Raw genomic sequence first — 11911 nt, forward strand, 5'->3', positions numbered from 1 at the left:
CAGGTAATAAAATGTTATGACGCTGTCAGGATTCATGCCTTGGAACACGTAAATAATTGTTCTACTTCATGTAATTATCTAGACGTATACTGGTCAGAAAGTGGATATATATCCTATGAGAATGATGATGCAGTTAAGGGATACCTAGTCAATTGCACAACTGAATCATTCAACCAAAATGTCTTAGACATTTAACCCAACCACTCTGAATCAGAGAGGTGCGGGGGAGCAGTTGATGTTGGGGGTTAACTGCTTTGCTCAAGGACAGAACAGCAGATGTTTCCACCTTGGCTTGGTTCAGGGATTTAACCAGTGACCTTTAGGTTACTGGCCCAACAATCTTAACCTCTAGGCTACCTGCCACCCCATCAGTTAGAGGTGTGCTGACATCAAAATCTCAGTTGCGACCTACTGCTGTTGTGTCCTTAAGCAAGGCACTTTTAATCCTTATGATATGTATGCCTTTAAATACTGACAGATACGTCAGATTTCTCCAAGATTTTCTGGAGACAGCAAGAAAGCACTTCATGGTCGGCTTCCACGTACGCTACTATGTTTTCACTGATCGTCCCCACGATGTTCCTTCAGGAACCTGTCTGGGAGACATTTGAGTGTGATCCACGGTCCCGGGTTCAACCGTGGCAGGAGATATCAGCCCGGAGGATGGAGTTCATCCAGACCACCATCGAACGTCAGTCAGAAGGAGGCCGACTACATCTTCTGTCTGGACGTAGACAGCAAGTTCCACGCTCGCTGGGGGTCCGAGTCTCTTGGAAGCTGGTTGCTGTGATACACCCAGGTACTACCGACAGAGCAGTGACGCCGATACGTACATGCCGCTTCCCGTACGAACGGCGTTCCCAGCCTCGACTGCCTACCATCCCCTATGGGAATATGCAGGGAGACTACTACTATTGCGGGGCTATGAATCGGAGGGTCGTGGAAGATTGGTTGACACACTAAAAAGGACTGACTGGATGATAGTCACAGGTAATTGACTGGCCATCACGAAAAATATGATTTGACATTTGTTCAGGTACAGACTCCAACTCTTTTCTGTACTTCTGGCTGTACAATTTTGATTGAGACATGTTGATTGATGTTGTAAGTTCTGTTCAAGATCAAACATTCGTGAGTAACTATATTCATTGGGTTTGGCTCGTAGAACCCGTACTACTGCTGCTGCAGTCAGCCAACAATGATTTGCAATTTGCTGAAATTGCTGCTGGCCTGCAGCTGCCTGTGCACGAGCTGAGCGCCGGCTGCTGACGTCACTCACAATGCACTTTTGCAGCCAGGCACGTGTGTTGTGACTGAGTCTGTGACAGAGAAAATCGTTTTTGTGTCATTTAGAGGGGAAATGCATGCATTTTAGCGTTTGAGTCATTTTTCAAAAGTTAAAAATAAAATTTCTAAAGTACCTAGAATTTGTTGCTAGGTGCTGTTTGACAAAAACGTTGCCAGGGTAGTCTGAAAATTTGCTAAATCTAGCAACAAAATTGCCAAATTGGCATCACTGAAAGCACCTAAGGGGGAAGATTGCCCCCTGCTGACCTGTCGACATCACTTCAAGCCGAACAGAACATTTCTTTGTTCATGGGGTTGTCTCAATCAGATTACACTCTTGCTGAAATGTGACAGGCGACATTCTTAGAGAATAGCGACTCTTGTAGATTATAATGCAGCTTTAAACACTTTCAATTTTTGGGGGCCTAGAGCCAATAAAGAAAGGTTTAGTTTATTGTCATGATGTACAACATTGGCAGCTGAGCACTGAATTGCATTGTTCAGTTAATTTAAATAAATAAACAAATAATTACATAAACAAATCAATGTCAAATCATGATATATTCATAATTTTATTTATTTATTTTATTTAACCTTTATTTAACCAGGTAGGCAAATTGAGAACACGTTCTCATTTACAATTGCGACCTGGCCAAGATAAAGCAAAGCAGTTCGACACATACAACAACACATAGTTACACATGGAGTAAAACAAACATATAGTCAATAATAAACATAAATAAGTTGTGGAAAACCGTATGATAATTCACGACAATTTAGCTAACCATGTTAAAAGGTGACGTTATGTTGTACCTATAGCTGACGAAATGCAGTCGTACGTAAAAACGGTTGTTTTCGAAAGTGAAAGGGATTTAGGATTTTGTATTCACCAATGTCATCATCCCCGCGACAGAGGCTGTCCCACTTTCATGGCTAGAAGGGTTCCTTATTGTGAAATGTTTAGCATTTTAGCTAACCCTCAACCTTTTCCTAAACTTAACCTAATTCTCCTAACTTCATATGTTAATAACAACATATCTAGCTGTTAATAAGAAATCAGGTCCACAAGAAATCGTTTGAATTTCCTTTTTATATGCCAATGTCAATTTGTTTTGCAATGAAATAATGAAATGTCATGTCGGCTACAAGTAATACATTTCGATAACTGCAGCGGAGCAGCTGTGTCGAGTCCAACTATTATCATGATGTTCTTCTTTCTTTAACAGAGTAGCTATGCAATTAGTTACACGTTCCATCCCTTGAGAGAGGGGATATAAAAAGTATGAATTTAAATGCTTATACTGTAGGCTATGATGCCTACTTAAAAAATGTAAAATTGAACACAAAAAAACAGATAGGCTACTGTATTTAAAATACATTGCTTGAAGAGCACTGTGTACCTGTCATTATATTAGTCTCTGTTTTTACTATGTATTGGTTCAAATAAGTATTTACATAGCCTATAATTTGAGCAACATTCTTGCGCACACCTGCACACAGTAGACAAAAACGCAACATTTCGTCAGCAGCTATGCAAGGTGAAGAGATGGCATTTGCAATGCTTCAGTTTCCCTGCTTGAAATGTCATTACATWTTACCTCATATTACCTCATATTATCTCATCCATGGCACTTTCTTTGATTCCAAGATGGCGTTGCAGTCAGACGTCTTTGTCTTGTATTGTTCCTTGTATATACGTATCTTTTTCATCGCATATCTTTTTCATTTTTTTCCCTAAACCTCAACTTCTAAATTGTCTCCTGCAACCCGCCTCACCCAATGTGGCGTGGATCTGCTTTTTTCTAAAGTATTTCTATTTACTTCGGATCTGGAATCCCTCAACTGAAGCTAGCCAYCTAACTACCTACCAGCTATCAGTCAGCAAACCATTGCTAGCGGTCATCAGCTAACCTTTAGCTCGGAAAGCTCTCGCCAGTTCGAACAACGTGACTCAAACCAGAGCATAACGGACCTATTTCTCTCCATATCCCCGGATTCCCACCGCAAACTCTGAACATTTTCATCTGGATCTTCGCAACTAGCTAACCGCAATCCCGGGTGACCACTCCTGGCTAGCGTTTCCATCCCGGAGCAAGCACCAATTAGCCTGAAGCTAGCCCGGCCAGGGCTCCTGTGCTACCACCGAAGCCCACTCCTGGGCTACAGTATCCGGACCCCTTCTACTGCCGGTACGGGGCACGGAATCCCGCCGATCCTCTACGACTGGAATCCCGACATAATCTGCCCGAGTATTCCAACAGGCCCCTCAGGTGCGACGCCCGCCGAAGGCCCATTCTGCTAACCTGCTAGGCCTGATAGATACCTAGAGCTACCTGGAACCCTACTAATTCCACGACTGGTCTATCGACGTCACCGCACGAAGAGGCAAAAACAGACTTACCCCCATCGCGACGTCCACCAAAGGCTAGCCCCGGTCTGCTAACTGCTAGCTTGCCTGCCCCGGTCTGCTAACTGCTAGCTTGCCTGCCCCGGTCTGCTAACTGCTAGCTTGCCTGCCCCGGTCTGCTAACTGCTAGCGCCTGCTAACTGCTTGCTTGTCCTGGTTAGTGAATACTGTCTTATTTCACTGTAGAGCCTCTAGTACTGCTCAATATAACTTAACCAACCATGTTGTTCCACCTCCTACATATGCGATGACATCACCTGGTTTAAACATCTCTAGAGAATATATTTCTCTCTCATCATTACTCAATGCCTAGGTTTACCTCCAATGTACTCCCATCCTACCTTACCTTTGTCTGTACACTATGCACTCATTTGTTGACTTCGTAACCGTAAAATCCTTAGTTTCATGCATGTTAACATTAGAAGCCTACTCCTAAGTTTGTTTTACTCCACTGCTTTAGCACATTCTCCCAACCGGATGTCTTAGCTGTGTCTGAATCCTGGCTTAGGAAAACAACAAAAACCCTGAAATCTCCATCGCTAACTATAACAATTTCCGCAAGATAGAACTGCCAAAGGGGACGGTGTTGCAATCCACTGCAAGATAGCCTGCAGAGTTCTGTATTACTATCCAGTCTATACCCAATCAATTTGAGCTTCTACTCTAAACATTCCCTTTCCAGAAACAAGTCTCTCACTGTTGCCGCTTGCTATAGACCTCCCTCTTCCCAGCTGTGCCCTCGATACCATATGTGAATTGATTGCCCCCCATCTATCTTCTGAGCTCGTGCTACTAGGTGATCTAAACTAGGACATGCTTAACACCCCGGCCATCCTACAATCTAAGCTTGATGCCTCAATCTCACACAAATTATCAATGAACCTACCAGGTACAACTCCAAATCCGTAAACACGGGCACCCTCATAGATGTCATCCTAACTAACTCGCCCTCCAAATCACCTCTGATGTTTTCAATCAAGATCTCAGCGATCACTGCCTCATTGCCTGCATCCGTAATGGGTCTGCGACCAAACGACCACCCCTCATCACTGTCAAACGCTCCCTAAAACACTTCTGCGAGCAGGCCTTTCTAATCGACCTGGCCGGTTATCCTGGAATGACATTGACCTCATCCCGTCAGTAGATGACGCCTGGCTATTCTTTAAAGTTCCTTCCTCACCATCTTAAATAAGCATGCCCCATTCAAAAATTAGAACTAGGAATAGATATAGTCCTTGGTTCACTCCAGACCTGTCTGCCCTTGACCAGCACAAAACATCCTGTGGTGTTCTGTATTAGCATCGAATATCCCCATGATATGCAACTTTTCAGGGAAGTTAGGAACAAATATACACAGGCAGTGAGGAAAGCTAAGGCTAGCTTTTTCAAACAGAAATTTGCATCCTGTAGACTAACTCCAAAATTCTGGGACACTGTAAAGTCCATGGAGAATAAGAGCATCCTCCCAGCTGCCGACTGCTCTGAGGCTAGGAAACACTGTACCACTGATAAATCCACTATAATTGAGATTTCAATAAGGATTTATCTATGGCTGGCCATGCTTTCCACCTGGCTACCCTACCCCGGTCAACTGCCCGGCACCTCCACAGCAACCCGCCAAGCCCCACCATATCTCCTTCACCCAAATCCAGGTAGCTGATGTTCTGAAAGAGCTGCAAAATCTGGACCCCTACAAATCAGCCGGGCTAGACAATATGGACATCTCTTTCTAAAATTATCTGCCGAAATTGTTGCAACCCCTATAACGAGCCTGTTCAACCTCTCTTTCGTATCGTCTGAGATTCTCAAAGATTGGAACATGCCGCGGTCATCCCCTCTTCAAAGTGGGTGACACTCTAGACCCAAACTGCTACAGACATATACAGTATCTATCCTACCCTGTCTTTCTAAGGTCTTCGAAAGCCAAGTTAACAAACAGATTACCGACCATTTAGAATCCCACTGTACCTTCTCCGCTATGCAATCTGGTTTCAGAGCTGGTCATGGGTGCACCTCAGCCACGCTCAAGGTCCTAAACGACATCATACCACCATCGATAAGAGACATTACTGTGCAGCCGTTTCATTGACCTGGCCAAGGCTTTCGACTCTGTCAATCACCACATTCTTATTGGCAGACTCGACAGCCTTGGTTTCTCAAATTATTGCCTCGCCTGGTTTAGCAACTACTTCTCTGATAGAGTTCAGTGTGTCAAATCGGAGGCCTGTTGTCCGGACCTCTGGAGTCTCAATGGGGGTGCCACAGGGTTCAACCCTCGGGCCAACTCTCTTCTCTGTATACATCATGATGTTGCTCTTGCTGCTGGTGATTCTCTGATACACCTCTACGCAGACGACACCATTATGTATACTTCTGGCCCTCTTGGACACTGTGTTAACTAACCTCCAGACGAGCTTCAATGCCATACAACTCTCCTTCCGTGGCCTCCAACTGCTCTTAAACGCAAGTAAAACTAAATGTATGCTATTCAACCGATCACTGCCCGCCCCCGCTCGCCCGTCCAGCTCACTACTCTGGACGGCTCTGACTTAGAATACGTGGACAACTACAAATACCTAGGGTGTCTGGTTAGACTGTAAACTCTCCTTCCAGACTCATATTAAGCATCTCCAATCCAAAATTAAATCTAGAATCGGCTTCCTATATCCCAACAAAGCATCCTTCACTCATGCTGCCAAACATACCCTCGTAAAACTGACCATCCTACCGATCCTCACTTCGGTGATGGCATCTATAAAATAGCCTCTAACACTTTACTCAACAACTGGATGCAGTCTATCACAGTGCCATCTGTTTTGTCACCAAAGCCCATACACTACCCGCCATTGCGACCTGTACGCTCTCTTGGTTGGCACTCGCTTCATACTCGTCGCCAAACCCACTGGTTACAGGTTATCTACAAGTCTCTGCTAGGTAAAGCCCGCCTTATCTCAGCTCACTGGTCACCATAGCAGCACCACTCGTAGCACGCGCTCCAGCAGGTATATCACACTGGTCACCCCAAAGCCATATTCCTCCTTTGGTCGTCTTTTCTTCCAGTTCTCTGCTGCCAATGACTGGAACGAACTGCAAAAATCTCTGAAGCTGGAGACTCATATCTCCCTCACTAGCTTTAAGCACCAGCTGTCAGAGCAGCTCACAGATCACTGCACCTGTAAACAGCATCTATCTACCTACCTCTCCCATACTGTATTTTTTATTTATTTATCTTTGTAACGTCTGTCTTCGGGTGAAAGAGAGGAGGACTAAGGCGCAGCGTGATGATAATCCATAATTTAATTAGGATATTTAAACGACGAACAAAACAACAAACTGACAGAAGGAACCGAAAACGCTACAGTCCTGAACATGGGAACACAGAACAGATGAACACACGAACAGGAACAATCACCCACAAACAATCAGTGACAACAGGCTACCTTAATATGGTTCCAATCAGAGACAATGAACACACCTGCCTCTGATTGAGAACCATATTAGGCCAAACAACAAACCAACATAGAAACACAAAACATAGAATGCCCACCCAGCTCACGTCCTGACCAACTAAACAAAGCTAAACAAAGGAAATAAGGTCAGGAACGTGACAATCTTGCTCCTTTGCACCCAGTATCTCTACTTGCACATTCATCTTCTGCACATTTGCCATCCAGTGTTTAATTGCTATATTGTAATTACTTCACCACCATGGCCTATTTTATTGCCTTAACTCCTTATCTTACCTCATTTGCACTCACTGTATATAGACTTTTTGTTTTCTTTTGTTCTACTGTATTATTGACTGTATGTTTTGTTTATTCCATGTGTAACTCTGTGTTGCTTTATGTGTCGAATTGCTATGCTTAATCTTGGCCAGGTCGCAGTTGCAAATGAGAATTTGTTCTCAACTAGCCTACCTGGTTAAATAAAGAGAAATTATTATTTATTTATTTTATTCAATGAGGGAGACTATAAAGGTAGGGTACGTAGCCCACCGCTAAGAAGTCGTGTTCAGGGATTTATCAACTGACTGGCAATCTTAACGTGTACTTTGTGGTACATCTCATGTGTATAATTGTTCTTTACCCGGTTGTGTATGCTAAATGCAGTGACCGAAAAGTGCAAATATATTATCTTTCTCAAACTCACCAGACCCTCAATGAGCTTGCCATGGTAGGCCAATTTCTTTAACCTGTTCAAAATTGACAATGTCGGCAGAGACATATTAGAAATATGGCTCTGAATACAGGCTGTAGCATATATACTGTGAGATCACAAGTTACATTGCATTCGGAAAGTATTCAGACCCCTTGACTTTTTCCACATTTTGTTACATTACAGCCTTATTCTAAAATGGATTCAATTGTTGTTGTTTTTCCCCTCATCAATCTACACACAATACCCCATTATGACAAAGCAAAAATAGGTTTTTAGAAATGTTTTGAAATGTATAAAAAAATGTAAACTGATATCACATTTACATAAGTATTCAGACCCTTTACTCAGTACTTTGTTGAAGCATCTTTGGAAGCAATTACAGCCTCGATTCTTCTTGGGTATGATGCTACAAGCTTGTTTCTCCCATTCTTCTCTGCAGAACCTCTCAAGCTCTGTCAGGTTGGAGGGGGCTCGTCGCTGCAAGGACATTCAGAGACTTGTCCTGAAGCCACTCCTGCATTGTCTTGGCTGTGTGGTTAGGGTTGTTGTTCTGTGGGGACTTCGCCATAGTTTGAGGCCCTATGCGCTCTGGAGCAGGTTCTCATCAAGGATCTCTCTGCACTGTTCAGATATCCCTCGATCCTGACTAGTCTCCCAGTCCCTGCCGCAGAAAAACATCCCCACAGCATGATGCTGCTACCACCATGCTTTACCATAGGGATGGTGCCAGGTTTCCTCCAGACGTGACACTTGGCATTCAGGCCAAAGAGTTCAATCTTGGATTCATCAGACCAGAGAGTTTTGTTTCTTATGGTCTGAGAGTTTAGGTGCCTTTTGGCAAACTCCAAGTGGGCTGTTATGAGCCTTTTACTGAGGAGTGGCTTCGGTCTGGCCACTCTACAATAAAGAGCTGATTGGTGGAGTGCTGCGGAGATGGTTGTCCTCTGGAAGGTTCTCCCATTTCCACAGAGGAACTCTTGAGCTCTGTCAGAGTGACCACCGAGTTCTTGGTCACCTCCCTGACCAAGACTATTCTCCCCCAATTGCTCAGTTTGGCCAGGCGGCCAGCTCTCGGAAGAGTCTTGGTGGTTCCAAAATTCTTCCATTTAAGAATGATGGAGGCCACTGTGGAGGTCCTGGGCTGGCATGGTTACATGTGGTCTGTGGTTGTGAGACAGTCAAAATCTCTAAAACGACATTTGTAGAGAAATGACAATTAAATTCTCTGGCAACAGCTCTGGTGTACAATCCTGCAGTCAGCATGCCAATTGCACACTCCCTTAAAACTTGAGACGTCTGTGGCATTGTGTTGTTTGACAAAACTGTAKATTTTGGAGTGGCATRTTATTGTCCCCAGCACAAGGTGCACCTGTGTAATGATCATGCTGTTTAATCRGSTTCTTGATATTCCAAACCTGTCAGGTGGATGGATTATATTGGCAAAGGAGAAATGCTCACTAACAGGGATGTAAACAAATTGTGCACAAAAGTTGAGAGAAAAATTAATTTATGGAACATTTATGGGATCTTTWATTTCAGCTTATGAAACATGGGACCAACACTTTACATGATGTTTATATTTTCATTCAGTATATATTCATTTGGGGACAGGTGGAAACACACATGAAACATTCAGGGCCATTTAGCTAGCGTGCTGTTGCTAGCTAATTTGTCCTGAGAGATAGAGCCGCAGAGTGGAGGTGTCATAATACCCATAAAACCTAGCGGTCAAACAGGGAAATGGTTCCAATCGTTTTTCTACCATTCATTTTTCCCATAGGGGATTTTAGAAACACTTAAAATAAGGGCTGTGTTTCGTGTAGGCTTACTCTGGTATGAGGTTTTGATAACCATGTAAATCTTTCTCAGACATGGGGACTTTTTGGTGGTTTCAGTTTTTGGTGTTTGCAGCCCTGTTCCACATCTTTATATTAATGTATTAATTTATGCAAATACACCTAGTTTATATTTGCAAATTAAGCAAACACAATTGTCTTTATTTTATCCCAAAGCATTTAAAAATACCTGATATACTAGGAAAATGTATATATGAGTGCAAGAATCAAGTACAAGAGAAACATTTAACATTATTTGTCTGTGTGCTATAATTCAGTCAATATCTGATGGAAAATAAAAAATCTAATAGTTTGGAGTATCTTCATCCATTGTACAGCTGTAACTTTTATTAGAATAGTTTTTACAAACTTCTAACGATTTCGATGACCAGTCTGAGACGGCGCACACCTTTTAAAAACCATACCGCCAGGGGATGAGCTCCTGGAGTGGCATCATCATTTCCCATATGACACGCTGAAATAGTTTCCATATACATTCGGGTGGAGAATGAACGGCCCTGCTCGAAAAACCCCTGTATCAACATTAAAATTACCACCAGAGGAACAATTCCTTTATTTTTGCACCAAAGCTCAAAGCCCGCCACGTAAATATATCCTCTCGTGGAGCGTGCCATTCGGGACTGTACTGTAACAATAAACCCTTGCCATCAGTTTCAGCAAACGCACGAAATTTGATGAAATGCTTTACGTACATATATGCACGAATTGAATGTGTGATTGGGTTGAAGCCTCACATGATTTTGTTGTCAGTTTATACCATTCAAAGGCCAAGCCCACAGATTCCAAATTTCTGGCTGTGGCAATTGACCTACGCAAATGACCTACGTAAATGATATACGCGAACCACTTTTTATTGTAAATAAGAATGGTAGTTTGGGCCAATGGGGAGCCACAATGATCAATGACCAGTCCTCCGGAAGCACTATCTTCAGTGTGGTTGTCACGTTCTGACCATAGTTCGTGCGTGTTTTGCTTGTTTTAGTGTTGGTCAGGACGTGAGCTGGGTGGGCATTTTATGTTGTGTGTCTAGTTTGTCTGTTTCTATGTTTGGCCTAATATGGTTCTCAATCAGAGGCAGATGTTTTGTGTTGTCTCTGATTGGGAATCATATATAGGTGGCTTGTTTTGTGTTGGGGATTTTTGGTGGTTGTTTCCTCTTTCTGTGTTTTCTCTGCACCAGATAGGGCTGTATCGGTAAGCCACGTTTGTTATTTTGTTATTTTGTATTTTGTAAGTGTTCACTGTTTAATCGTCATTATTAAATCATGTTGAACACGAGCTACGCTGCGTCTTGGTCCGATCCCTGCTACACCTCCTCTTCAGACGAAGAGGAAGAAGGCTGCCGTTACAGAACCACCCACCAATCTCGGACCAAGTAGCGTAGCAACGGGCAGCAGCGACAGCAGCAGCTGCGGCCCACTACACAGGACTCCTGGACATGGGAGGAAATTCTGGAGGGAAAAGGACACTGGGCTCACATTGGAGAATATCGCCGCTCTCGTGAAGAGATGGAGGCAGCTAAAGCCCAGGAGCGGTGGTATGAGGAGGCAGCACGGAAGCGTGGCTGGAAGCCCGAGAAGAAACACCAAAACTTTATTGGGGAGGGGCTAAAGAGCAGTGTGGCGAAGTCAGGTAGGAAACCTGCGCCCACTTCCTCCTGTAGGTGTGCGGTACATTCCAGCTCCACGTATCGGCCGGGCTAGAGTGGGCATCGAGCCAGGTGCCATGAAGCCGGCTCAACACATCTGGTCTCCAGTGCGTCTCCTCGGGCCGGTGTACATGGCACCAGCCTTACGTATGGTGTCCCCGGTTCGCCAACACAGCCCAGTGCGGGTTATTCCACCTCCCCGCACTGGTCGGGCTACGGGGAGCATTCAACCAGGTAAGGTTGGGCAGGCTCGGTGCTCAAGGGAGCCAGTACGCCTGCACGGTCCGGTATATCCAGCGCCACCTCCCCGCCCCAGCCCAGTACCACCATTTACATTACATTTACACCATACACCACACCAGATACACCACCAGTACCTACAGCCACGCACCAGGCTTCGCAGTGCGTCTTCCAGAGGCCCTGGTTCCTCCTCCACGCACTCCTCCTGTGGTGGGGTGTCCTCGCAGCCCCAGTACCTCCAGTTCCCGGCAGCGACGCACAAGCCTCCTGTGCGTCTTCCAGAGCCCTGTACGCCACTGTTCCTTCCTCCCGCAC

General features: G+C 44.4%; 1 pseudogene; it reads left to right on the top strand.

The window, feature by feature from the left end:
* LOC139024172 (globoside alpha-1,3-N-acetylgalactosaminyltransferase 1-like) overlaps positions 1-963 on the top strand; it is a 44675-nt pseudogene extending 43712 nt beyond the window's left edge.
* The last annotated feature ends 10948 nt before the right edge of the window (positions 964-11911 follow it).

The sequence above is a fragment of the Salvelinus sp. IW2-2015 genome, unplaced genomic scaffold, assembly GCF_002910315.2.
Source record: "Salvelinus sp. IW2-2015 unplaced genomic scaffold, ASM291031v2 Un_scaffold1131, whole genome shotgun sequence".
In the NCBI taxonomy this organism is placed as follows: Eukaryota; Metazoa; Chordata; class Actinopteri; order Salmoniformes; family Salmonidae; genus Salvelinus; species Salvelinus sp. IW2-2015.